At 38.3% G+C, this 26570-nt stretch overlaps 1 protein-coding gene across 5 annotated transcripts in view; it reads left to right on the top strand.

The window, feature by feature from the left end:
- LOC150108743 (twitchin-like) overlaps nucleotides 1–26570 on the top strand; it is a 2666638-nt gene that overhangs the window by 1860256 nt on the left and 779812 nt on the right. The gene's annotated exons all lie outside the window — the stretch shown is intronic.

Here is a 26570-nt window from a genome sequence, read left to right on the forward strand (position 1 = left end):
GCTGAAGGTTGGTTATAAATGGGGGGAAGGAACATGGGGATGTGTTTATAAACAGCCTTCAGCAGGATCTCGGAATTGGAAGGCATCATAGAACCAAAAACAAGGTATGCACAAAATTTTTCCACCTCTTTTATTCTGCCATAATTGCCTTCTATACTCACCCATAATGCCCTAAAAAAAAAAATATATATATATATATACCCCTTTTTTAAGTAATGTTAGCCAATGTATTAAAATAAGGGACACTCCTAAACAAAAATAGGCTATAATGGGCATATTTTATATTAATAATACCCATACTCTACTTCATTTTTGGTGTATCTCATATTCAGCACTATTATTTTAAATAATTATGCAAATAAAAGAATTAGAATATCATTCAGTACTAATAACAAACTATAAAAATTGAGGTGAAAGTCACATTAAAACTTATTTATTTGGGGAATTTTTGCTTACGTTTCATAAGCATCCTCAGAACAGAATTACGGAATGGCAGTCAAACAATTCTAAAACGCAATACCTTGTTATCTAAAATAAGATAACTACAAATACCAACCACTGTATATATATATACTTATATATATATATATATATATATATATATATATACATACATACATACAATATATATATATATATACTTATAATATGTAAATAGTCCTTGTTACCTATCATCTAATGTATATTTTAACAACAAGTTAAATAAAATTAAAAATAAATAAATAAAATAAAATAAATATATATATATATATATTTTTTTTTTAATTAATTAATTTTTTTTAAAAAATTTTATTTAACTTGTTAAAATATATAGATACATCATCATCATCATCAAATTTCTGCCATGTACCCTCAAGGGGTGTACAGGATATGACAGTACTACATGAAAAAATTACATCATTACTAACTTCCTATCTACAATTTTCCTCCAAATCAATCTGTAACTTGTCAAGACTCCAACATTATCAGATCTTATATTTCTATCGTCTAAGGCACTTTGTACCGTATCAATCCACCTATATCTTGGTCTTCCTCTGGGTCGTTTTCCTGCCAACCTGGCAGAGAACACTTGTTTTGTTAATCTTTCCTCTCCCATTCGAGAATGGATGTCAATTTAATGTGGCAAAATGTAAGGTTATGCATTTTCGGGTGAAAAGATTGGCGGCAGTTTACTGCATTGGTGGAACCATGCTCCATGAAATTGATGAGGCATGAGATTTAGGAGTGTTGGTGGATAAGGAATTGAAATTTAGGGGACACATTGCAAAAGTGGCCAAATCAGCTCATCAAATCACTTGGTTGCTGAAGAATACGTTGACAAGCAGGTTATTGTTCCTCTGTATCGAGCCTTGATAAGACCCCATCTAGACTACTGTGCTCAGATTTGGTCACCTAAGTTTCTTCTTGATGGGGAGGAGGTGGAGAGGATCCAGAGGTGAGTGACCAAGATGATAGCAGGTCTGTGGAATGAACTGTATGAGAACAGGTTGAGGATTTGTGGGTTGCAAAAATTGGTTGATAGGCGGCGGAGGGGAGATATGATTGAGACATTCAAATTACTGAAGGGTTTCTATAAAATTAATTCAGAATATATTTTTGAGAACAGGGCTGGTTGTGGGAGGACTAGGGGACATCCATGGAAACTGGGCAAAAGTGTGGTTAGTAAAGGTGTTAGAGCTGAGTTCTTTACTTTTAGAGTATTGAATGAGTGGAATGCGCTCCCTGAGTCTGTGGTGGATGCTGTGACAGTGAATGAGTTTAAGACGAGGTATGATAGATACTGTATGAATGTCAAATAGTTGTAATGAATATGATTTCGGGCCTCACTCGATGAGTCTAATGACTCCCTGGAGTTGCCCGTGATAATAGTAATAATTCTATTTAAGTGATCATACCACCTGAGATTAGCTCTGCTAATGCATTCCTGGATGCTGACAATGTCAAGTTCTTTCCTAATATCCTCATTTTTAATATGATATTGCCATTGATGCCATCTGTTCACACCTCTGATCTTTCTCAGGACTCTCATATCTGCGGTCTCTAGTCTTTGGTCAAGTGTTTTACTTCTGATCCAGCTCTCAGATCCATAAGTTAAAACTGGTTTGAACACTGTCTTGTATACAGCAAATTTAGTGTTCTGACTAATTTCTCTCTTATTCCATATGAATTTATTCAATTGACTTCCCACCATACCAGCTTTGCTGATTCTGTTGTCTATTTCTATATTTAATTTACCATCTTCACTAAAAATCGTGCCTAAGTAGCTGAAATGTTTTACTTGTTCCACAGGTTCTCCATTCACAACACAGTTGACATTTTCAATGATTCTGCCTATTTTCATTGTCTTTGTCTTTTTATTGCTGACCTTCATACCATATCTATTACAACAGCTATTCAATTTAGTCAGAGAAGCTTGCAGACTTGTAGCGGATTTATTTAGAAGTATAACATCATCCGCACACAGCAAAGAGCTGACATTAACATCTCCAGTTTTGATATCATGTTTAATACCACTTTCCTTCATAATGTGATCCATATAGATAATGAATAACAGAGGAGATAATGTATATCCTTGTCTGACACCAGATTTAACATTAAACCACTTTCCTATACTTCCTTCAATTCTGACTGCTGACTTACAACTCAAATAAAGACTAAGTATTGCTTGATATAATGTCCCGTTGATACCATATAACCGTAACGTATTGAATAGCTTCTCTTGGAACCTTGTCATATGCCTTTTCCAAATCGACAAAACTTAAATACAGATCTTTGTTATATTCCCATGCTTTCTCGACTATTTGTTGTAAAGTGAAGATCTGATCCTGACAGCCTCTGTTTGGCCTGAATCCGGCTTGTTCTTCACCAAGCTTTTCTTCCACATTTCTTCTCAACCGTTTCTCAAGTATACTTGCATAGATCTTGCCAGGAACACTCAGTAGGGAAATACCTCTGTAATTCTCACATTCAGTTTTTTTTCCCTTTTTATATATGGGTACTATGAGAGCTGTACTCCAATCATCTGGAATTCGTCCCTCTGTCCAGGCTTTCTGAACTATGCAGTGCAGCCACTGTAAGACTTTTATACCACCATACTTCAGCATTTCTGGTCGAATATCATCTACTCCTGCTGCCTTGCCACATTTCAAGCCTTTGATGGCTTTTTCTACTTCAAGTATGGATATGTATTCTTGACTGCATGCCTCGTCAGTGTTGTTAATCACTGTGCTGTCATCACTGCTTGTTTCATTTAGCAGTTTTTCAAAGTAATTACTCCATACTTCAAGGATATCTTTTTCTCCTGTTTTCATGTCACCTTTATCATCTCTAACTCCTTTTACAGTACTCTTTCCTCCATTACTAAGCTTCTTCAACAACCTCCAGAATATTTTGCCACCTTCTTGATATTTATTTTCTATATTCTTGCCAAAGTCCTCCCATGACTTTTGTTTAGCTAGTTTTACACACTGTTCAGCTTTCTTACATTTGTCTCTGTATTCTGTAAGAGTAAAAGCTGACTTATTTGCCAGGAACTTTTCATATGCTTTCTTCTTTTCCTTCACTGCCTGTTTAACTGTGTCCACCAGGGAGTTCTGATTTTTTTATCCTTGCAACAACCTCACCACATGCCTCTCTGGCAGAATCAATCAATGTTTTCTTCAGAGTTTGCCACTGAATCTCCAAGGTTTGATTCTTGTTCTCAAACTCTTTCATTTTCTTTTCAATAATCTTTCTGTATTTTAGTCTACAGTTCACATCTGAGAGCTGCTCAACTTTTATTCGCTTTAAAACTTTCTTACATGTTATTCTTTTCAATATGAAATTCAATTTTATCCTGCTCAAGACTAAATAGTGATCACTTCCAATTTCAAATCCTCTGTACACTCTGGTGTCCTGCACCAGGGAGAAAACATCACTATCAACAATAACATAGTCAATGAGACTTTTCTTATTCCTAGCCTCTTTTCTCTATGTGAATTTGTGTACTTTTTTATGTTGGAACATGGTGTTAGTAATACTCAGTCCATGTCCTGAGCAGAAATCCAACAGATATTTGCCATTATTATTAGCTTTGCTCTTTTCTCCAAATTTTCCCAAAATATTTTTTATGTCTCACAATCATTTCCTACTCTGCTATTTAGATCACAAACAAGGACCAACTTTTCCTTTTTCATTGTGTCAGTTGCTTTTTCTAGAGCGTCAAAAAATTCCTCCACGTCTACCTTAGTAGAACCTTCTGTGGGACCATAGGCACAAATAAGTCTCATTGTCCAGTTCCCCATTCTCATATTTGCCCACATTACTCTACTTGAGACTGACTGCCATTTAAGAAGATTAGCCTCATATTTTGTGTTTAATACTATGGCTTCTCCTTCTTTTCCTTGATTGTCATTTTTTGAATATAACATTTTGTATTTATTGCTCAGAAAGATCTCACCAGTTTTTGTCTTTTTTGTTTTAGTCACCCCTATTATGTCGATCTGGTACTTATCTAATTCCTCAGCTAGCTCCATTTCTTTGCCATTCAGGCTTCTTACGTTGATAGTACCGATCTTTAACTCTGGTGATGTTGAGTTGGGGTGTGTTTTCAGATTTATTCCAGTAGCTGACTTTTCGCTGTTCGCCCTGGTTCCCTGGCGAAAACAACGGGGGCCTTGTTTAACCTGGCGACACCCCAGCCGGCATGAAATTTTGTCATGTTGTACCATCATTTTTTATTTTGGTTTAACCAATAAGAATGCAATTTGGTCGGCTAAATCCCAAATTGCCAGCTCATCCTCGTTCGTTCAGTATCAAAGTAGATACCCAACAGGGTGCACCACGAGAAGGTGAGGATTGAACATTAGGTCAGAAGCCCTGGTATATTCTCCGCATTCCTTTAAAGGCTATGTGGAGGTCTCCGCTCAGTTATACAGCTTTGACCCTTAAGCACCCGTATATTATATATCTATATAGATATATAGATATATAGATATAGATATATATATATTTTTTTTTTTTATTATTTTTTTAAATTTTATTTAACTTGTTAAAATATACATTAGGTGATAGGTAACAAGTACTATTTACATATTATAAGTATATTATTACAATTAAAAGTATATATATTACAGAAAAAGAAACTTTTTCCTTTTGGGTATACAATAGAGAATGCAATAAATGAATTCAAAATTTACAGTTCAGTTTCAGTCTGAGTTATCTTTCAGATGAAGCGTATTGTCGTCGTCAATCCAGAAGAGGGTACCTGTTGGATTCCACTCCTCTATGAATTTCGTGACAGTTCTTATTTCTTTGAAATGCTAGAGTTCCAATAAAAGCCTGCTTTTTAATTTCTGACGGAGGATATATATGAGGGTTTGTGCAGTTTCAGTGATGGATGGGTACTGGTTATTTCTTGTCTGTTTTAATTAGAAGCTCTAGATGATGGCCTTAACGCAGATGAAGAGGAAATTGCATGTTCTGTGTTTTCTTCTGTGTGAACTAAATTCCAGTAGTCTTCTTGGTTGTGTGCGTAGTTACAGGTGCTAGAGGCAGTATTCAAAGCATAGGTGATTATCACTTTGTCTGTGGGGCCAGGTTAGATATGTGTGTTCCAAGGTAGCTGAAACATCACAGAATAGACACAAATTCGTTTCTCTTAGCTGAAATTTGTAGAGCTTAGAAGGAGTTGGCAAGATGTTATGCCATAGTCTCCACTGTATGTCGGAATCTGGTTTGGCACACTTCGATTTATATGGCAGATCCCACTGAAAACTGAGTGGCATATGCAGCCTTGTAGATGAGAGGGTTAAGGATGAATATAAAAAAGGGCGAGGATGGAGACACTGACACGAGGAAGTGGTATATTTTCTTGTAGTTGGAGAGAAGAATTGGAAGTGAGGCTTCAGATTGTACAAGATGAAATATCGGCCCCGAGCAATTTCTAGAAGGAATACGGATTTCCTGAGGTGTAGCGATATCTGGATAGGCTTTTATAATGGAGGCTTGCAGCTGTTGATATTGCTTTTCAGGTTTTGGGTTCTTCATTGGTAGGCTTGTGAATGCTTTCCACTTTAGGGTCTGGGTTAGGAGGTCCCTTATGACTCTTATTCCTGCCCAGTTCCATGTAGGGATAAGAAAGGGCTTGCCAGTTGTGGGACTTGTTATGTTTCTGTTCAAAAATAGTGGTTCTGTAAGTACAGCTGACTCTGTTGATCCTGTAAGTGTGTGATGAAGTTTTTTTCCACCGCTGTAGCACATCTTTGTAAAAATGAGGTAGTTTAGGAGGAGATGGTTCAGGACTGGCCATTCGGAGGATTGTGGAAAGTGAAAGTCCTTTGGTGGATGATTTCGTGATGTAATCGAAGGTGGTTACATAAGTGTGATTGCATTGAAGTGTCTTTAGGAGGAGGATTATCCTGAAGGATCTAATCTTGTTTTCAAGGGAAATCAGGCCTTGACCTCCCTTGCTGAGTGGCTTGCAGAGTTGAGGGTATGTTGTCCAGATTTCCTTTTGAATGTGGTAGAGAAATTCTTCAAGAGGTGTGAGTACTTTGAGGGTATGCCATCAAACACTCGCAGCCATCTGGTTAACTATTAGTACTCTTCCTCTAAGTGAAGACATGAAATGCACGCTGTTCCATTTAGCTAGCACATGTTTAAAATGGTTGTGCAGCTGTGTCCAGTTCAGCATGTTATATATTTTGGTGTTGCCAAGGTGCACACCTAAGTATCTTTGTCCTTCGCTTGACCAGGTACATTCAATCAGAGAATCATTTCTAGACTTCCATCTGCCTGCCCACAAGCCCGTGGTTTTTGCAGAATTTAATTTGGCCCCTGAGGCTTGTGCATGTAGTCTCTGTGCTTCCTCGGTTACTGTCATTTCTTCTTCATTTCGGACTATTACAGTGACATCATCGGCATATGCTGATAGGGTAATTTTTTGATGTGGCTCTATTATGCTGGTTCATTTGGATATGATGGTGTCGTGTACTCTTTTTAAGAAGGGTTCTATGGCCAGTGTGTATAATTAACCAGAAAGGTTACATCTTTGCTTGATCCCTCGAGAGTATGACAAAGTGCGAGTGAGCCTGTTGTTGATTTTTAAACAGAAGTGTGCATCTCTGTAAAGCAGTTGCACTGTTTCAATGATGAGAGGACCATAGCCAAATGCCTTTAGAACTTCATAAAGGTACTCATGTTCTACCCTATCGAAAGCCTTCAACTGATCAAGGCTGATGAGTGTTAGGTTTTCATGTTGGCTGTTTGTGATGTAAATGAGATCTCTTATTAAATGGAGGTTATCATGTGTTGATCTTCCTGGGACAGAGTATGTTTGATGTTGGCCAATAACTTCAGGCAGTGTTGGCTTTATTCGGTTTGCTATAATTTTGGAAATTATTTTGTAATCGGTATTAATTAGGGAGATTGGACGCCAGTTTCGGATATCCGTGTGGTCTCCCTTCTTTGGTATCAATCGTGCTACTGAGGTCGTGATGGAAAGTGGGAGGCCATTGATGTAGGCTTCTTGCAGTGTTTTGAGGAGAAGTGGTCTGAGTTGATTCCAGAAGACTTTGAAACTCTGACGTGAGACCATCAAGGCCAGGAGATTTGTTCTTTGGCAAAGATGTGCATGCAGTTTTCATTTCATCTAACGTTATTTTGTTTTCTAGTCGTTCCGATCTGTTGTAGAGATTTTTTTTGTTTCTTTCAGTATTTCGTGAATGGCATGATGAGATGTTCCTGCAGTTCTGTATGCATTCTTGTAGTATTGTAGGATTTCAGAGGTGATTTTACTTGGATCTTCTGTGATGCTGTCATCTTGAAGTCTGATAGCAGAGATGGAGTTTGCTGCCTGGCATGTTTTTTCCAAAGAGAAAAAATATTTCGTGGGGGCGTCTGAAAGATTTATTTGTGTATGCTGCAATCTAAGTAGGCCACCTTTTGCCGATAATTCTGCCTGTCTTTGCATGGCTTGGAAGGCAGAATGATATTCAGGGCTTTCTTCTGGGAAATACTTGAGCTGTTCTTCAAGTTGTCAGATTCTAATGTTTCTCTGTTGATTTTTCTGATGACTGTAGATCTGCGTAAAGGATTTTATTCATGATTTTAGGTGGGGCCACCATGTTTTCATTGGTTCTGTATCCACTTTTGAGTGAGTGAGGTTGGTTATTAAAGCCTGAGTGTTTATTATATAAGCTGGATCTTTCAGAAGAGTATTGTTGAAGATCCAATAGGCACTTCCTGATTTGGATACTACCAAAGATAATGGAAGTTGCAGCTTAACGAAGCAATGATCTGAAATGTAGGAAGGAATGTGTGAGATGTTTCTAACTAGAGGCAAGGTGTGTGTTTGGAAATGTATTATCTGTTCAGTCATGCTTGGTAGAGTGGCCTATTTGTTGCTGTGATTGCTGACCTCCATGTGTAGGATTTCTTATCAGGATGTTGATGCTGAAAGACATCGATGAGTTCATTATCGTTTACCAGTGTTTGAAGTTTGTTTATTAATTGGCTATGATGTATGTTCAGCACACTGAAGTCTGTCTTTTTCTTGGTCAAGAGTGCAATTAAAGTCTCCAGCTATTATGATATGTTCTTGGTCTATACTAGAAAGATGGTTTTGAACAAAATCCAGGATTTGTGATGCCAGAGCATACTGCTGTGGTATATAGATGTTGAACACATGCAGGGTATTATGGTTGGGTGCTATTATATGAGCATACAAGGCATATCCTGGTATATCAGCAATCACTTTTAGTTTGTAGGGGGATCTATGATGTACTCCTGCTCCATGATGTTGTTGTTGGGTTGAAGAGTGCTATAAGTCATAAGGCCACTCTGTCCATCTTCTGGATAAATTGGATGAGGAGTTGTTTGTTTCTTGCAGAAGTGTTAGGTCTATATGATATTTTTGTACCTGGTCAAGGACTATTCTGTTGCGTAGAGCAGAGGCACATCCTTTTGCATTGAGAGAGAAAAAGCTTATATACATTATGATTTATGAAAGTTTGATTGTAAGTTTAATCTAATATTGGTCCTGGTACTGTGTTTATAGCCCATTAATTATGTAGTAGATTCACTTACTCCTAACCTCTGCTCTGCTCTTTTTACATTTCAGTTTAGTGTAGGTCCTGAAGTTGAGATATTAGTTCCGGGATTCTTGTGGTGTATTTAAGGGCTATAGTTAGTTTGTGAGGAGAGCCTCGCACTTTCTGTATGAAGGATGATGAGGCTGCTTCATGGTTAGGGGACCCTCAGTGTGAGGAAGTTTTCCCTCAGCTTTCTTTTCTTCTAGATTGTCATGTGGAAATACAGTTTCCTCATCGTCTGGGAACTCTGTTTCTCCTGGGCTGGCTGCAGGTGATGCAAGGCCATTTTGAGTAGTTTCTTCTATAGGGTGAGGTTTTGAATTAGTGGGAGGCTGGGTTGGTGATTCTGGTTGCTGGGTATGGGGATTGCTTTTAATTAATTCGTCCTTGTCATTTCTGTTGGGAGAATCTGTGTTTTCATGCTGTAAGTACTCAACCAAAGAAAGATGAATGACAGTAAAAGTGAGAAGAATGATAGCGAAAGTTGGACGCATGTTAGTCCGAAAGTAGGGAAACAAAGAAAGATATGTGAGAGTGAAAGTGAGAAGAATGATAGTGAAAGTTGGACGTATGTTGGACCGAAAGTACGGAAACAAAGAAGGATGAATAAGAGGGAAAGTGAGAAGAGGGGGTCGAGAGTTAGAAAGTTAGAAAGATTTAATGATAGAGTGAATGTGTCGCGAGGTTCAGAAGGTGAATTGGATTGGATGAAGCAAGAAATGAAATGGATGCGGAATGAAATTAAGAGAATTCAGGTCAAAACTATTAAAATAAATCATGATGGCATGAAAGAGATAACAAAAGATGAGCGAGTGGCGTTGTATCGCGACTCCATTATTAAAGGTGTGCTAGAGGATAAAATGCACAAGGTATGTTTTCCAGGCGGTAAAATGAGTAGAGTGATTGAGGCATTGAATATGAGGCGGGAACGAGCAAAAGAGTTAATTGTATTAATTGGTACGAATGATTTGAGAGAGAACAAAGAGCATGTCAAAATGAATGTCAGGAGACTGCTTGGAAAGATAAAGGAGAATAGTGTGACAGGAAGGGTGGTCAGTGTGTTGTCTAGGTATGATTGTGGTGAAATGAGGCGGAGAGCAAGGATTATGAATGATATTCTGGCTGAAATGTGTGAGGAGATGGGAGTACAGTTTGTTAATGTGTGGAATGAGTTTGAGGGATGAAGTGAGCTGTATGGGAGCGATGGACTGCATTCGAGTGGTTATGGTGTGAGTCGCTTGGAGAGACTGCTGCTGGAAGGTAGAGAAGTGAATAGAGAGAATGAATCAGATCGAGAGGGGAGTGATGTGGAAGAGCAGGAGAGTAAGACAGGAGAGATTGAAGGAGTGGAAATGAATGTGGAAGTGAGTGGTATGAGTATAGAAAATGAGAGAATGGGTGTGCAAGAGGAGCAGGGAAACGGCGAGGCTCAGGGTGGACAGGGATACACAGCGTGAGAAAGGTGGATGCTCCAAGAGGAGGTGAGAGAATGTGTAGGCAGGAAAGTAATGGGATGATCAGGGATCAAAAGGAAACATGGAATTGCAAAGGGTTCTAAAATGAAGAAGCAGAAAGGGAAATGGCCCCAGTCCAGCATGGAGAGATCACATCGAGTGAGTGGTATCAGTGGAACTAGCTGTAGATCCAGAAATGAGTTGTTGTGTTTGTATACCAATGCTAGAAGTATAAGAAACAAGGCGGATGAAATGGTTGCACTAATTGCGTCTGTGAACCCAGAGATTGTCGGAATAAGTGAGACATGGTTAGATGAGGATGACATCCTGACAGGAATAGAGATGGAAAGGTATGATGTGTTTCGTGAGGATAGAAGGGGTAAAAAGGGGGGGGGAGTGCTATTGATGATAGAGAAAGAGTTATGTCCATACAAGGTAGAGATGCAAGAGGGAAATAGGGCCAGTGGTTTTGAGGCAGTATGGTGTGAGATAGAGGTGAATAGAATCAAATACTTGGTGGGATGTTATTATAGACCTGGTAATGTGGATGGTGGTGATAGTGAAATGTATAGTCAAATAAGCCAAGCATATAAGAAAAGGGTGATCATTATGGGTGATTTTAATTATGGCAATATAGACTGGAATGAAGAGATAGCAACTGGAAGTAAAGAAACTGAGTTTCTTGAGTTTTTGAGGGATAACTACCTCAGACAGTATGTAACAGAGGGCACAAGAGGATTAAGGGTCTTGGATTTGGTCATCTCATCGGAGGATGTAATTATCAATGAGGTATCAAATCATCCACCAATTGGTGAAAGTGACCATGAGGTGATTACTTGGGTGGTTGCCAGCAGTGCAAGGACCCCTGTGAAAAAAGGGTATATGTGGAACTACAAGGGGGGTGATTATGAAGAGCTCAGGAGACAGCTTGCAGGTGTAGCATGGAATGAGGAGTTAGCTGGAAAAGAGATCAATGCAACTTGGGGGATTTTCAAAAAATATTTAGTGGATGCAATGTCTAAATGTATACCACGGGTGAAAAGGTTAAATAAGTTAGGTGTGAGATGGATGAATAAAGAGATTAAGCATGCAATACAGAAAAAAAAGGCATTGTGGAGACAGCATAAGAGAAGTGGAAGTAACCAATTTCATGAGGTCTACAAAGACCAGGCAAGGAGGGTGACTTGGTTGGTGAGAGTAGCTAAAGAGAGGTATGAACAGCAGTTAGCTAATGAAGCTAAAAAGAATCCTAGGGAGTTCTTTCGATATGTAGCCAGCAAAAGAAAGAATGATTATGGAAGGATGATATTGATTGGAGGAAATGGTATAAAGACAGCTGTTGCAGAATGTGTGGTGGAGATACTTAATGAGCAGTTTATAAAGCTCTATCAATCTTGTGAATGTGACTTCATGGAGAGATTAAGAGCAGTTGATGATGGGGAGGAGAGACTGACTGTAAGTGAGCAAGAGGTGTTTGGGGAGTTGAGTAAACTAGATGTAAATAAGGCTGTGGGACTTGATAATATATCACCGCGTATTCTGAAGGAATGTGCCAGAGTGTTGACACCTGCCTTGACATATTTTTTTAATACGAGTCTTGCACTTGGTCAAGTCCCTAAAGAGTGGAAGGAGGGCAAGATTGTGCCACTTCATAAAGGAGGTGATCGAACTCAAGCATCAACTATAGGCCTATCTGTGTGTCAGTTGTTGTGGTTAAGTTGTTGGAGAAGCTTGTGAGAACTAGGATCCAGAGTTGGGTTGACAACAATGGTATAATCTTTTATGGACAGCATGGATTTGCTAAAGGGTGGTCGTGTTTTAGTAATCTACTTACTTATTACAATAAAGTGACTGCTTCCTAGGACAGAGGAGAAGGATACACAGTAATATACTTGGATTTTGCAAAAGCTTTTGATAGAGTACCTCATGATAAGTTGACAGTCAAACTAGAGCAGATGGGGGTTGGATATTAGATTAGTGCATTGGATTGGAGACTGGCTATCTGATAGGTATCAACAAGTTGTGTATGGGGGGTGCAATATCCAGGAAAAGTAAAGGCACTAGTGGAGTGCCTCAGGGATCTGTTTTAGGGCCATTACTATTTAACTTTTATATTAATGATATTGGCGAAGATTTGGATGGAGATATTCAGTTGTTTGCAGATGATGCAAAGTTGGGACGAACCATAAAGAGTAGTGAAGATGTTGTGGCCTTGCAAGAAGACTTGAATAAATTGAGTGATTGGGCAAGCAAATGGGGATGTGAGTTCAATGTTGCAAAATGTAAGGTTTTAAAATTTGGAAAACAAAGATGGGATGCAGAATTTATGCTTGGTGAGAATATATTGTTGGAAGTAGAGGAAATAAGAGATCTGGGAGTGATAGTGGATAAGGATCTAAAATTTAGGGGACACATCGCCAAAGTTGTGAAGACAGCACAAAGACTTCTGGGAATGATGAGGAGGACACTGACGTGTAGAAGTAGGGAGATTCTTGTTCCATTGTATAAGGCTTTGATTAGGCCACACATGGACTATTGTGCTCAGATTTGGTCACCTGGTTTTCAGAAGGATGAAGAGATGTTGGAAAGGGTCCAAAGGCGACTGACTAAGGTAGTTTCTGACCTACCTCTGGAATGTCGAGTATGAGGAAAGATTGAAAAGATGTAATTTGCAGAGTCTAGTGGAGAGAAGGAAGAGGGGAGATATGATACAGACCTACAAGTTGGTAAGGGGTTGTTATAGGATCAATGGTGGAGAAGTTCTACAGAGAATAGTGGGAGATCAGGGGAGAACCAGAGGTCATACCTGGAAACTGTATAAAGAGGGTGTGAGTAGGGGAGTGAGAGGCAGGTTTTTTTCGTGCAGAGTTGTGAATGATTGGAATGCCTTGCCTGAGAGTGTGGTGTCTGCAAGGAGTTTGAATGTGTTTAAGACCCGGTATGATGAGATGTGTGTGAGATAAAAGGACCTCCTAGATGAGTCTTTGACTCCATGAGGTCTTGTTTAATAATAATAATAATAATAATAATAATAATAAGACTTCATTATCAGAGCCTTGGATCTCATTACTTGGCAGGCATTCAAGAGCGACATGAGCGCTGTCTTTTTCAGTTTGGGATTTTCTTTCCTCTGAAGTTCGTGATGGGGAGAGAATTTTTGTTTTACTTTTTCCTGTGCTTTGATTTTCTTCATGTACGATGTTATTCTGTTCAACTGGTTTGCTATTCTGGGCTGGGATGTTTGTTGATGAACTGTTGGTAATATAGGGACATTGTTTCCTAATGTGACCATCTTCATGACAGAAGAAGCACTGTGATGAGAAAGATAAGTAGCAAGTGTAGGTTATTCCATTTATGTCTGTGTTGATTAATTTTGGGAGGTCATGTAGTGTGTCGTTGTTTGGAAAGTGCATTAATGCCTGTCTTCAAAAGCTTTAGACATGGGCAAATTCAGGCTTCTTTGTGGCTGCTGACAATGTGCATATTTTTCCTGTGACAGAACCGTATCTTGATAACATGGATCTGATGAGTTGATGAGGAATTTCATGGGGAACATTTGATATTGTTAATTTTGTCAGGGGCCAGTGCTATTGGGGCTGCTTCGAAGTAATAATCGCCGATATCGACGCCTTTTTGCAGTACCATTTGTGCCCATGAGATATGGCTAAAATATATCTTCACAGTTCAAGCTATGCGGGAAGCATCAGTAATATTTTTTGTGGGTACAATTTTGGCGATCACCATTAGATAATCTTCTAATGGGATGTTTTGTTTGGTGGGAAAAATAACAATTCCATTTTTTCAGGAAATGATGTTGGTAACAGTGGTAGTTATTTTTGCGTTAATCGATTTACTGCTAACTGATGTGGCATTCGTGTGTGAGATCAGTGTTTTGGGAGACGATAGGATATTTCCATTTTGAATTGACTGACCTGTTTTCCATGTACATAGCTCCAGTGAACTTTGCCCTTCCTTCTGGGTCCGAAGTCATAGGGGGGGTCTTTGAATTGCTAAATCCTTGGTAGTATATGAATGTGCAGTTGCCATGGTGGGTAATCCTTCACCAGCTATAGCCACAGGTGAGGGATGCAGGTGGAAGAGAAGGAATTATGGTGTTGAAATTGAAGATATATAGGAACTCGTACACCAGGAGAAGAACACTGTCATAAATCACTTATCACTACACTTACGCGTACACGACTAGTATGAGTAGATAGCTCTCAGATTGGAGAATATACTTATAAAAAATTAAGTCCTTCCTTGTGGATAAACGTATAAAAAGTGGGGGAAGGCAGGAGTGGTATGAACACACGTGCAACACCTTGGCCATAGTGAACTTCCTCTTGATGTATGTCTCTCTGTACGATTCCTTCATCCACTTATACCATGTATCTATGGAGTTCCAAAAATACATAAGGAAAACAATCCTCTTCACCCTATTGTCAAGGGTATTGCCTCTCCAGCCTACAAACTATCAAAATATCTTGCAAAATATCTCAAGTCTTTTTCTAATAAGTTTTCATCGTTCATCAACAACACCTTAGATTTTGTATCTAGTATTAAAGATTTATCCATCAACGAGGATGATATTATAACCAGTTTAGATATTATTTCATTATTCACAAATGTACCAACTGAAGAAGTATTAATATTATTAAAGGATAAATTATCCAAAAAAATGTTTCGTTTATTAAAGCATTGCATTCGATCCGGCTACTTCCGATATTAAGATATAATCTATAAACAGAACCAGGGCTTGGCGATGGGGAATTCTTTATCCCCCTTTCTGGCAAATATTTTCCTAGAGGACTCTGAAACAAGAGCTATATCTTTCTCTTCCTTTAAACCAAAAGTTTGGAAACGTTATGTAGATGATGTTTTTATTATATGGAGTCATGGTGAAAACTCTCTCACGAACTTTCTTAATAATCTAAATAACCAGCATCCAAATATAAAATTCATGGCAGAACTAGAACATGATAACTCCCTTCCTTTCTTGGATATAAAACTCTCACGCTGTTCTGGAAAATTTAGCATCTCTATGTACAGAAAACCAATGCATACTAATAGATATCTTCACAGTCTTTCTCATCTTTTCCCACCACAGAAACTCAGAATTATTTCCACTTTAGGACAGATAGCTCGCTCTATTTTAAACGATCCAGATGAGCTTCAAAAAGAAACCTCTCACATATTTTTGAACAAAATGGATATCATAAAAGAACAATTAAGAAATTTCTTTTTCTCCTAGGCACATTAATACAGAAACTACCTATTTTAAAGGTAACATCTCAATCCCATACATCAGTTCGGTCTCCCAGAAATTGGCAAAAGTCCTTCAAAAGTACAACATCAGGACGTTATTCACCACTCTCTCAAAAATCAGATCTCTTATAAGCCATCCTAAATCCTAAGCATCGTAATCAAATGTTCCTGGCGTACATAAACTATGGTGTGATTGTAATGTTCCTTATTATGGTCAAACTAATAAATCTGTTGAACTTCGCATGGAGGAGCATAAAAGAGACATATCCTATAAAAGATCAAATGCTAGTGCCTTATCCAGCCATGTTCTCTTCACTAACAATCCTCATGATAATTTTCAAGGTCACTCAGTTTCCTGGGAAAGATCTGAAAACATTTTCCTTTGCAAGGATGAATTTGAAAGAAAGATAGTGGAATCCAGGGAGATCTTCCTTAATCCTGAACATTTGAACAGTAATTTGAGCTATAACATCCATGAGAGCCATACTGCTGTTATTCAACACTGCCGTTATTGAGAGTCTAATACCATGCATACAATAAACAATGGCACATAAATAGAACAACTGGAATTTTAATACAACGTTTTTTATTTTTAATTATCTAATACAATTAACCTGTGTTTCTCAGTTTTCTTAATATCTTCAGTCTTTTATTATTGTTTCTTCTACCTATAAAGATACCTGACGAAGGCCATAATAAGCCGAAACTAGTTGTATCATTAAAGTTTTCTAACTTATTCTCGGTTTGTTAGTCATTAAATATCTTTTTTAAATATATATATATATATATATAGAGAGAGAGAGAGAGAGAGAGAGAGTCAGCATGCTATCTAATCACCATTTTAACTTTGCTCACCCTAATGATGAAGATTCTGTCACTCATCCAGTGAGCTGGAAGAAATCAGAAAACATAGGATAATGGGCTGATTTCACACATTTCTTTATAAAGATGTTTTATGAGGAAATGACATTTATGAAAGAATCTTGTCTTGTTCCAGTGAACTCTATGTTTAGTGCACATAGCAAACTGAACTCTTATATAAATATAATGAGCATGACTACTCTTGACTTGCTGAGCACGCCATGTGCACTTAAATGTTCTTCTAGACAAATAAAAGCAGATCTTCCAGTTTGTCCAAAATAACAAGGAATCTGATAGATGCCTGGAAAACCCTAGAGGCAGAAGCTTATTCTTAAGAGAAGCAAGAAGGGTGGTGTTTTTTCAGTGGGACAAAAGACAACAAAAATGTTCAGTGCATTTAAAATTTTTGCTACGTGTTCAGAAATGCCTTGCTCATAAGGGATAGGTATGTGAGTTATTTCATCTGTATTATAAGCAGAGATTCTCTAATAGTTAAATGCTTTATTGATGATCCATTAAAATTTTTTGATAAGAAGGCGGATTTAATATCACGGTTGATGTTTGATTGCAGATTTAATATGTTGTAATTTTTTCTGTTGAAGTTCCTCTGAAGAACATAAAGAATGAGCTTGATGTAATAACAATTAGTTTTTAGGAAGAAGACTCATACAGGCTGTTATATTCATGTTGAATCTCACCATTATTCTAGTCAAAAGGCTCGGACTATTAAGATGATGAGATTCAGCATGGATACAATGGTCTGTATGAGTTTTCTTCCTAAAAACTGATAAACAGAGATAGATAGGTTATTTTGTGGTTTATCTTATTTTGGACAAACTATAAAATCTGCTTTTATTTATCTATATTTCCCAATCTGTAGCAGCATCCTACTAAATAGCTTGTCATATAAACTTGTGTCTGTGTGTGTCTGCACACACGCACACATATATATATGCTGAATATATATGCAAATTAAAGAAGTCTATAGATATACTTTTATCTATATATAAATAAACCATATATATTCCCAATGCTATTAGTGTTATCTCTGGTCAGATTCTCTACCCTCAGAGAGTACAATTCATCTCTTACCATGGTAACAATCTATCACTATTTAACATCCCATTTAACCTGCCAAAATATGTTATACCTTTCCATTTTTATCCCTATCAGAACATTCTTCTCCATTAATCAAATTTCACTGACACCAGCAATCTTCAGAAAGGCTTAATCAATCAATGCCACAAACATTTCCTTTTATTCCTAATGCACCTGATATTTGCGAAAAGAAAAACTATTGCATTGCCAGTATTCACTTAGCTATTTTCTTCAGACTCTAATTGGCTCTGCAGTATAGTATAATAGTGTATAAACATGAGGTCATCCCTGCTAAATTCCACTCCTGAAATTCTAGTTTCCTACTCTAACATACTCACTTGTTTGAAAACAATAGTCTCTTTCCCAAAGGCATGCATCCAATTTCAGACCTCTCTTCTTACACATTCTTGCTTCATCTTATAACATCTCATCACACAAATGACATGATAGCATTTTCTACTTCACTCTGCATTCTTATAATGATGCAATACACTAACTACTTTCCTTCTGAGACATTTCTGCTGCACTCTCTAAAATCAATCTCAAATCTCTTGCCACATGATTCAAACCATCTCACAGGTCATTCGTACCAATTATCACTATAATCTTTTCTATATTTTCACCATTTGCCACGCTCTCTATCATTCCTTCCAGAATCACTCCTCTGGTACTCTACACCTGAATCAGCAAATCTCCTTCATAACACTCCAAACAGCATCGTTTATTTTAATTCTATTTCTACTGACATACTTCAACTTTGTTTCCTTCAAATCTCGCTCCTCTCTCTTTTTGTTGTCTCTTTCCTCTCACATCTCTATCCCTTGCTCTCACACTCACTGACTTTCTACACTTGATTCTCTTTCCCTCTTATGACTTTCTCTCTTCTTGTTCTCTTTGCATTCTTTTCCTGGAGAGTAGCTAGTGAGTGGAATGCATTACCTGAGATTGTTGTGAATACAAAAACACTGAATGAGTTTAAGAAACAATTTGATTAGCTTTGTGTCTGAAAATATGTACCTCCTATGGAGGCTTTCATTCCATAGAGAACTGACGTTAATAATGATAATAATAGCAATATAGTATTATTATTATTATTATTATTATTATTCAGGCCTCCATGGAGTCAAAAGACTCATCGTGGGAGGTCCTTCCTAAGAAACACAGTCTATCATACCACTCCTAAAACTCATTGACCATTCTTGCTCCCACCACTCCATCAGGCAATGCATTCCATGGTTCAACCCCCCCTCCATGAAAAGGAACCGCTCCTCACCATCTTGCATACAGTTTCCTTTAGTAACTTCCAAGGATGGCCTCTTGTCATCACTCCTTCCCGTTATTCAACCAAGCGAAAGAACTCCCCAGTGTCAACCCTGTAACCACCTCTCAACAGTTTAAAAGACTGAATTATATCACCTCTCCTTCTTCTATCCACCAAACTCTGCAGTCCACATTCCCTCAGCCGATCCTCATACCTATCATTGTACAGTCATGAAACCATCTTTGTTATCTGCCTTTGTACCCTTTCCACAGTTAATTTATCCCCTTCAAATCCTGGGGACCAAATCTGAGAACAATAGTCCAAGTGTGGTCTGATCAGCATACAACGGAATGATAACTGTTTTATATCTGAAGGTCAGCGTCCTTCTCATTATTGCAGCAATCCTCTGTGTTACCTTCACCACCTTTGCAATATGTCCCCTAAACTTCAGGTTTCTATCAATCATCAACCCCTTGTCTCCCCTACTTCCTCTAGTATAACTCCTCCCATAGAGTATGCAGCATCCCATCGATGTTTCCCAAACCTCAAGACCTTACATTTTGCTGCATTAAACTGAGACCCCATTCGTTTGCCCATCTATCTAGCTTATTTAAATCCTCTTGCAGGGCTGCCACATCTGCACTTTTACTAATAATCCCTCCCAGCTTTACTTCTTCTGCAAACAACTGAGAATATCCCCTTGCAATCCACTGACAATGCCATTGGATTAAACAATATAGGTACCAGTACTGACCCCACTTGCAACCCTCTGCTTCTTTGAAACTGTCCCACCATACACAACTCTCTGATACCTATCGGACAGCCAATCCTGAATCTAGTTGACCAATCTGACATCCAGACCCATGTGCTGCAACTTAAATATCAGCTTATCATGTGGCACCCTGTCAAATGCCTTCACTAAGTCTAAGAAAATTGCAGTATATGCCTTTCCTCATCTAATGCTCTTGTAACTTTATCATAAAAGGCTTCCATATTGCTAAAACAAGAGCACACTCACCCTTCACAAATCCATGTTGACTCGCACAGATAATAATACCCTCATCTGCCCAATGCTGTATACCAGTGGTTGCCTAAGGGGTTGATATCGACCCCCAGGGGTTGATATAATATTGTTAGAGGTCGATTCGGGCTCAGGAGTCGATAGAAAAATATAAGATATCATTGTACAGGTAATATTTAATTTGGTTAACTTGGATTACCTCCATCCTGAATGACAACACAATTAAGAGTGAATTGTGGGATCAGTGACATGAATAGGACCTGTAAGATGGAGCAAGGTCATAAAAATAGTTACGGAGGCCAATCAAGTAAGCAAAAATGACGTATTTACCAATAAACGGATGTAGTGGTTCCCATCCGGCCGGCGTGGCAGGAGCGAGATTGCAACACGTGCGTGGTTTCTTATTTACTTACATGTATTCGATCCCAGTCTTATTTTTTGTCATCAACATACAAGTGAGTGTTAATGTTCTAAAATTCATCAATATACATATTATAATTCAATCGTTATTCATTCACGAACTAAATTTCTCTATTTTGAAGAGTTGAGCAGGGCTGGTAGTAATACCAATGATATTAATACCAGTAGTTTATTAATATGACAAGTAATACCAGTGATATTACTAGTGATAGTAATAGTAGTAGTAATAGTAATATAATAATATATACTATATTATACATACAATAAACACTGTAACTATAAAATAACCATATAAAATCATATGTGTCTTTTTTGCTTGTCCTATTATAATTATATAATAGTAAAATAGAGGGGGGGTCGATAAAAAGTCAAGAAACTCTTCAAGGGGTCGACGGTCAAAGAAGTTTGGCGGCCCCTGCTGTATATGGTCCCTTCCCTCACTACTTTCTCCAAGATCTTACTAACTACTGATGACACATAAACTGGTCTATAATTAGACACTTCCAGTCCGCTACCGCAATCATGCAATGGCACTATCTTACTTTCCTTCCATTCCATGGGCACCTTTCCCACAGCCAGACATTCATTGAAAAGCCAGGTCAAAGGCACTGTCAGTTCTGTAGCTCATTCTGTCAAACATCGTGGTGAAATACCATCCAGTCCCACAGCTTTACTGACATCCAGAGTGCTCAGTATTTGAAACACACCCTCCTCCTGTACCTCTAAACCTTGAACCTGCCCTATCCTTCTAGCATTAAAACTGATTTATCCAGGATGAAATACTCCAATAAAGTGTTCATTGAACAATTCTACTATGTCCTCTGCATCAGCCACTCCATTCCCATTTTTATCCCACAATATCATTCTTCCACAGTCGTTTCTCCTCCTACTGGCCACATAGCTAAAAAATTCCCTAGGATTTTCTTTGGATCTTAGAGCTAATCTCTTCTCATAATCCAGTTTCATCTTTCTTACAATACTAGTCACTCTTCTGGCCTGTGTCTTATACTCTTCATGCATCTTCTCTTCTCCTGTCTCCTTATATCTCTTCCACAACTTCTTTTTCTCATGCAATTCCTGTTTAATATTGTTTGTCATCCACTTTACTCCAAATTGTGTCCTCTTGTTCACTCTTTATACAACTTACCATTGCTGCTAACAATATTCTTTCATAATTTCCCATGCACTAATGATATCCTGGCCTTCCAATTCCTCCCTCCATGAAACTTCCCCAAGTTGACCTCTTAGACTATTATAATCACCTGCCTTATAATTCCACATACATTCCCATCTCTTTGATACTCCTGCATGTCTATTCATTTTCCAAGTCAAAACCATATGGTTACTCTCTCCAACTGGTGGGAGAGATATCATCTCAACTATTATCAGCTCTTCTGATGCTATAACCAATGATAGAATGATAGAAGAGGAGAGAATGGAAACAGTAGGAGAGAGGAAATGATAAGAGGTGTGCGAAATAGGATGCGTGAGGAGTGTTTGCCTTTAGGAACAATAGAAAGTGTGGCTATGGCAATTAAGAGGGGTGAAAGAGTGGATGAGATGATTGTGATGGTAGGAACAAATGACTTGAGAGGTAATGTAAATTGCACAGCGAGAGATATGAGAATCTTGCTTGAGGTTGTGCGAAAGAAGACAGAAAGAGGAAAGATAGTGTGTGTTGCCACACTATCCTTCCTCTTTCACACTATCACACTATCACACACCCAGGGTGGATGGTAACAGGGGTAGCCTGTTGTGGAAATAGGTACTTGGGAGAAGGGGGAGGATATCTGGTAACACTGAACCCAGTGGAGTCTAGAAGGGATAATGCTGGGTATAGAAACAATGTCATTTTTATGCTTTACATCAATGCCAGGAGTATCAGCAATAAAGGAGAGGAATTGATGGTGCTGATAGCATCAGCATGGCCAAAGATTATTGGGATTACTGAGATGTGGTTGACAGAAGAGGATATAATAACAGGAATAGAAATGAAAGGGTATAGCATTTTTCTGCAGGATAGGAAGGGAAAGTGTGGTGGTGGAGTACTGCTTATGATAAGTGACAACTTATGTCCTCTAAGAGAGGAGACTTTGGAAGGCAGAGACACTAATGATTTTGAAAGCATATGGTTTGAGGTAGAGGTGGGCAGAACAGGATATTTAGTGGGGTATTGCTACAGACCAAGGAGCACAGAGGGTGTGGACCAGGAGATGTTTAGACAGTTCATCTTGGTAAGTGCAAGAAGAATGATTGTTATGGGAGATCTTAACTACAGCAGTATAAATTGGGGATAGGAAGATGCGTGTAGCAATAAGGGAATGGCATTTCTAGAATTCTTGAGGGACAAATATCTTAGGCAACACATAATAGAGAGAACAAGAGTTTTGGATTTAGTCATAACATTAAAAGAGTTGATAATAGCTGAGATGACATTTGGAGAGAGAGAGAGAGTGACCATGTGGTTTTGACTTGGATGATGATTAGACATGAAGGAGTATCAAAGAGACAGGAATGTATGTGAATTTATAAGGAAGGTGATTATAATAGTCTTACAAATCAACTTGGGAAGTTTCATGGATGGAGGAATTGGAATGCCAAGATATCATTAGTGCTTGGGAAATTGTGAAGGAATATTTGTTAGCAGCAATAGTAAGCTTTATTCCACAAGTGAAAAAGAGGACACAGTTTGGTGTAAAGTGGATGACAAACAATATTAAATGGGAACTGCATGAGAAAAAGAGGCTATGGAAGAGATATAAGGAGACAGGTGAAGAGCCGATGCATGAAGAATATAAAACAGGGCAGGAGAGTGACTAGTATGGTAAGGAAGGCGAAACTGGAATATGAGAAGAGATTGGCCCTAAGATCTAAATAAAATCCTAGGGAATTTTTTAGATATGTGGCCAGTAGGAGGAGAATTGATTATGGAAGAATGACATTGTAGGATAAAAATGGGAATAGAATGACTGATGCAGAAGCCATAATGGAATTGATCAATGAACACTTTATTGGAGAATTTCATCCTGGAGGAATAAATTTTAATACTAGAAGTTTAGGGCAGGTTCGAGGTTTAGAGGTACAGGAGGAGAGTTTGTTCCAAATACTGAGTACACTGGATGTCAGTAAAGTTATTTGAATGGATGGTATTTTACCATGAGTTTTGAGAGAATGTGCTAAAGAACTGACAGCTCCTTTGGCCTGTCTTTTCAATGAAAGTCTGCCTATGGGAAAGATGCCCAGGGAATGGAAGGAAGGTAAGATAGTTCCATTGCATAAGGGTGGAAGCAGACTGGAAGTGTCTAATTATAGGCCACTTTGTGTGTAATCAGTAGTTGATAAGATCTTGGAGAAATTATTTAGGGATCGTATACAACATTGGGCAGATGAGGGTAATGTTATCTGTGAGAGTCTACATGGATTTGTGAGGGTGCGCTCTTGTTTTAGTAAAATGCTAGCCTTTTATAATAAAGTTACAAGAGCAGTAGATGAGGGAAAGGCATATACTGCCATTTTCTTAGACTTAGTGAATTCATTTGACAGGGTGCCACATGATAAGTTGATATTTAAGTTGCAGCACATTGGTCTGGATGTCAGGTTGGTCAACTGGATTTAGCAGTGGCTGTTCGATAGGTATCAGAAAGTTGTGTATGGTGAGGTAGTTTCAAGGAGGCAGAGGGTTACAAGTGGGGTCCGACTGGGCTCAGTACTGGAACCTATACTGTTTAACCTTTATATTAATGACATTGTCAGTGGAATTCAGGGGGATATCCAGATGTTTGCGGATGATGGGAAGGGTTATTAGTAATAGTGCAGATGTAGCAGTCATGCAAGAGGATTTGAATAAGCTAGACAGATGGGCAAATAAATGGGGGTCCGATTTAATGCAGCAAAATGTAAGGCCTCGAGGTTTGGAATACATCTAAGAGACGCTGCATGCTCTATTGGAGGAGATATACTGGAGGAAGTTCGGGAGACAAGAGATCTCTGGTTGATGATTGATAGAAACCTGAAATTCAAGGGACATATCGCAAAGGTGGTGAAGGTAACACAAAAGGGATTGCTGCAATAATGAGAGGGATGCTGACCTGCAGAGATAAAAGAGTTATCATTCCATTGTATAAGACTGTGATCAGAACCACACTTAGACTATTGTTCTGAGATTTTGGTCCACAGGATTTGAAAGGGATAAATTAACTGTAGAAAGGGTACAGAGGCAGATAATAAAGACAGATTCAGGACTGTACAATGTTAATTATGAGGATTGGCTGAGGGAATGTGGACTGCAGAGTTTGTTGGATAGAAGAAGGAGAGGTGATATGATTGAGACTTTTAAGCTGTTGAGAAGTGGTTACAGGGTTGACACTGGGGAGTTCTTTCACTTGGTTGAACAGCGGGAAGGAGTGATGACAAGAGGCCATTTCTGGACGTTATGAAAGGAAACTGTGAGCAAGAGGGTGAGGAGTGGTTTCTTTACATGGAGGGTGGTTGAACCATAGAATGCATTGCCTGATAGAGTGGTGAGAGCGAGAACGGTCATCGAGTTTAAGTAGTGGTATGATAGACTTTGTGTTTCCTAGGAGAGACCTTCCATGTTGAGTCTTCATAGACTTGCATTTCCAGGGAAGGTCCTCTCATGAGGAGTCTTTTGACTCCTTGGATTCCTAAATAATAATAATAATAATGTTGTTGATATCTTTCTATGACTCTTCATTGTTAAATTAAATGCCATTGCCACGTTAGTCACTTTGAAATCAGATCTTAAGAAATTTGGTCAAGTGCTTCAAGGGTCCAGGGGGGGGGGGGCTACGATAAGGTGTGGTCGGGATTCTTTCCCCCAATAATAATAAAATATCTCAAAAAACTCTAGGGTTTTTCTTCAAGCAATTTGCTAAATATCTCACTTTTGTTTTCCTTACTAACTGAGTCTCTCCCCTGGCTTGTTCTTTATAATCTTCACATAACCAATTATTACCATTTTTCTTCTTATACTCCCTCCAAAGTGCCTTGTGCTTTCAAATTTCATGCTTGAGACTCATTCATCCATTTTACACCTACCTTATTCAGCCTTTTGGCCTTCGGAATACATTCACACAAGGAGATACTGTTATGTATATCATTGTCAGTTCAAAGCAGCATTTATTTCCTTACTGCTCAACTCCTCATTACATACTATAGCTCCAAGCTGTCTGGTAAGCATGTCATAAGCCTTGTACTTGCACATATATCCTTTCCTCATAGAAGTGTGCATATAGCTAGCCACATGATCACTCTCACCAACTGGATGAAAGTGCAAAGCCCCACTCACAATTACATCCTCTGATGAAATGATCAGATCTAAAACTCTCAATTCTTGCATGCCCTCCTTTATATGCATGCTGCCTGAGATAGTTATATATCTCAAGAACTCGAGAAATTCATTTTCCTTATTCCCAAATGCTGTCTCTTCATTCCAATCTATACCACCATAATTAAAGTCGCCCATAATAATTACCCTTCCTTTATTCATTAATCCAAATTGTTTATACATTTCTTCATCACCATCCTCTACTTTCCCAGGCCTATAGCAACATCCAAGTCTTCCTGTCAATCTCCAATTTATATCATATTGCCTTATAACCATTGTCACTATTTCTACTATTTTTTCTTTCATGTCTATGTTATGTGGACATAATCCATTTATTTTATCTCCTCAAACATATCTCTTACATTCTGCCATGCATACATATTACACTCACGACATCAAATAATTTTTGAAATTTGTTAATGCTATTTGATTTTTGTGGCTCCCGTCTAGTTGTTCTGGTCAATGCTCGTGGGGTTGACCTCATGAGTACTGCCATTGTGTTCTATTTAAATAAGGCAATTTTAATTCATAAATGACACCAGAAATCATGGAGACACACTAAATTAGAAAAATTAATGTTACAACACCAAAATTCAAACAAATCTGCCAATTATTACTCAAAATAGCTTATGTTTTTTAACAGCTCTTTTCTAACACTGTTCTATTATTAATTCCAGTGACACTCACCCTTCTCATTTGTCTTTCTTTCCTTCTCTCTCTCTCTCTCTCTCTCTCTCTCTATGAAAAACAATATAGGAACCACAGTAAAAAA

Source organism: Typopeltis vanoorti, chromosome 3 (assembly GCF_054136105.1).
Source record: "Typopeltis vanoorti isolate ZY-2024b chromosome 3, IOZ_Tvanoo_1.0, whole genome shotgun sequence".
Lineage (NCBI taxonomy): Eukaryota > Metazoa > Arthropoda > Arachnida > Uropygi > Thelyphonidae > Typopeltis > Typopeltis vanoorti.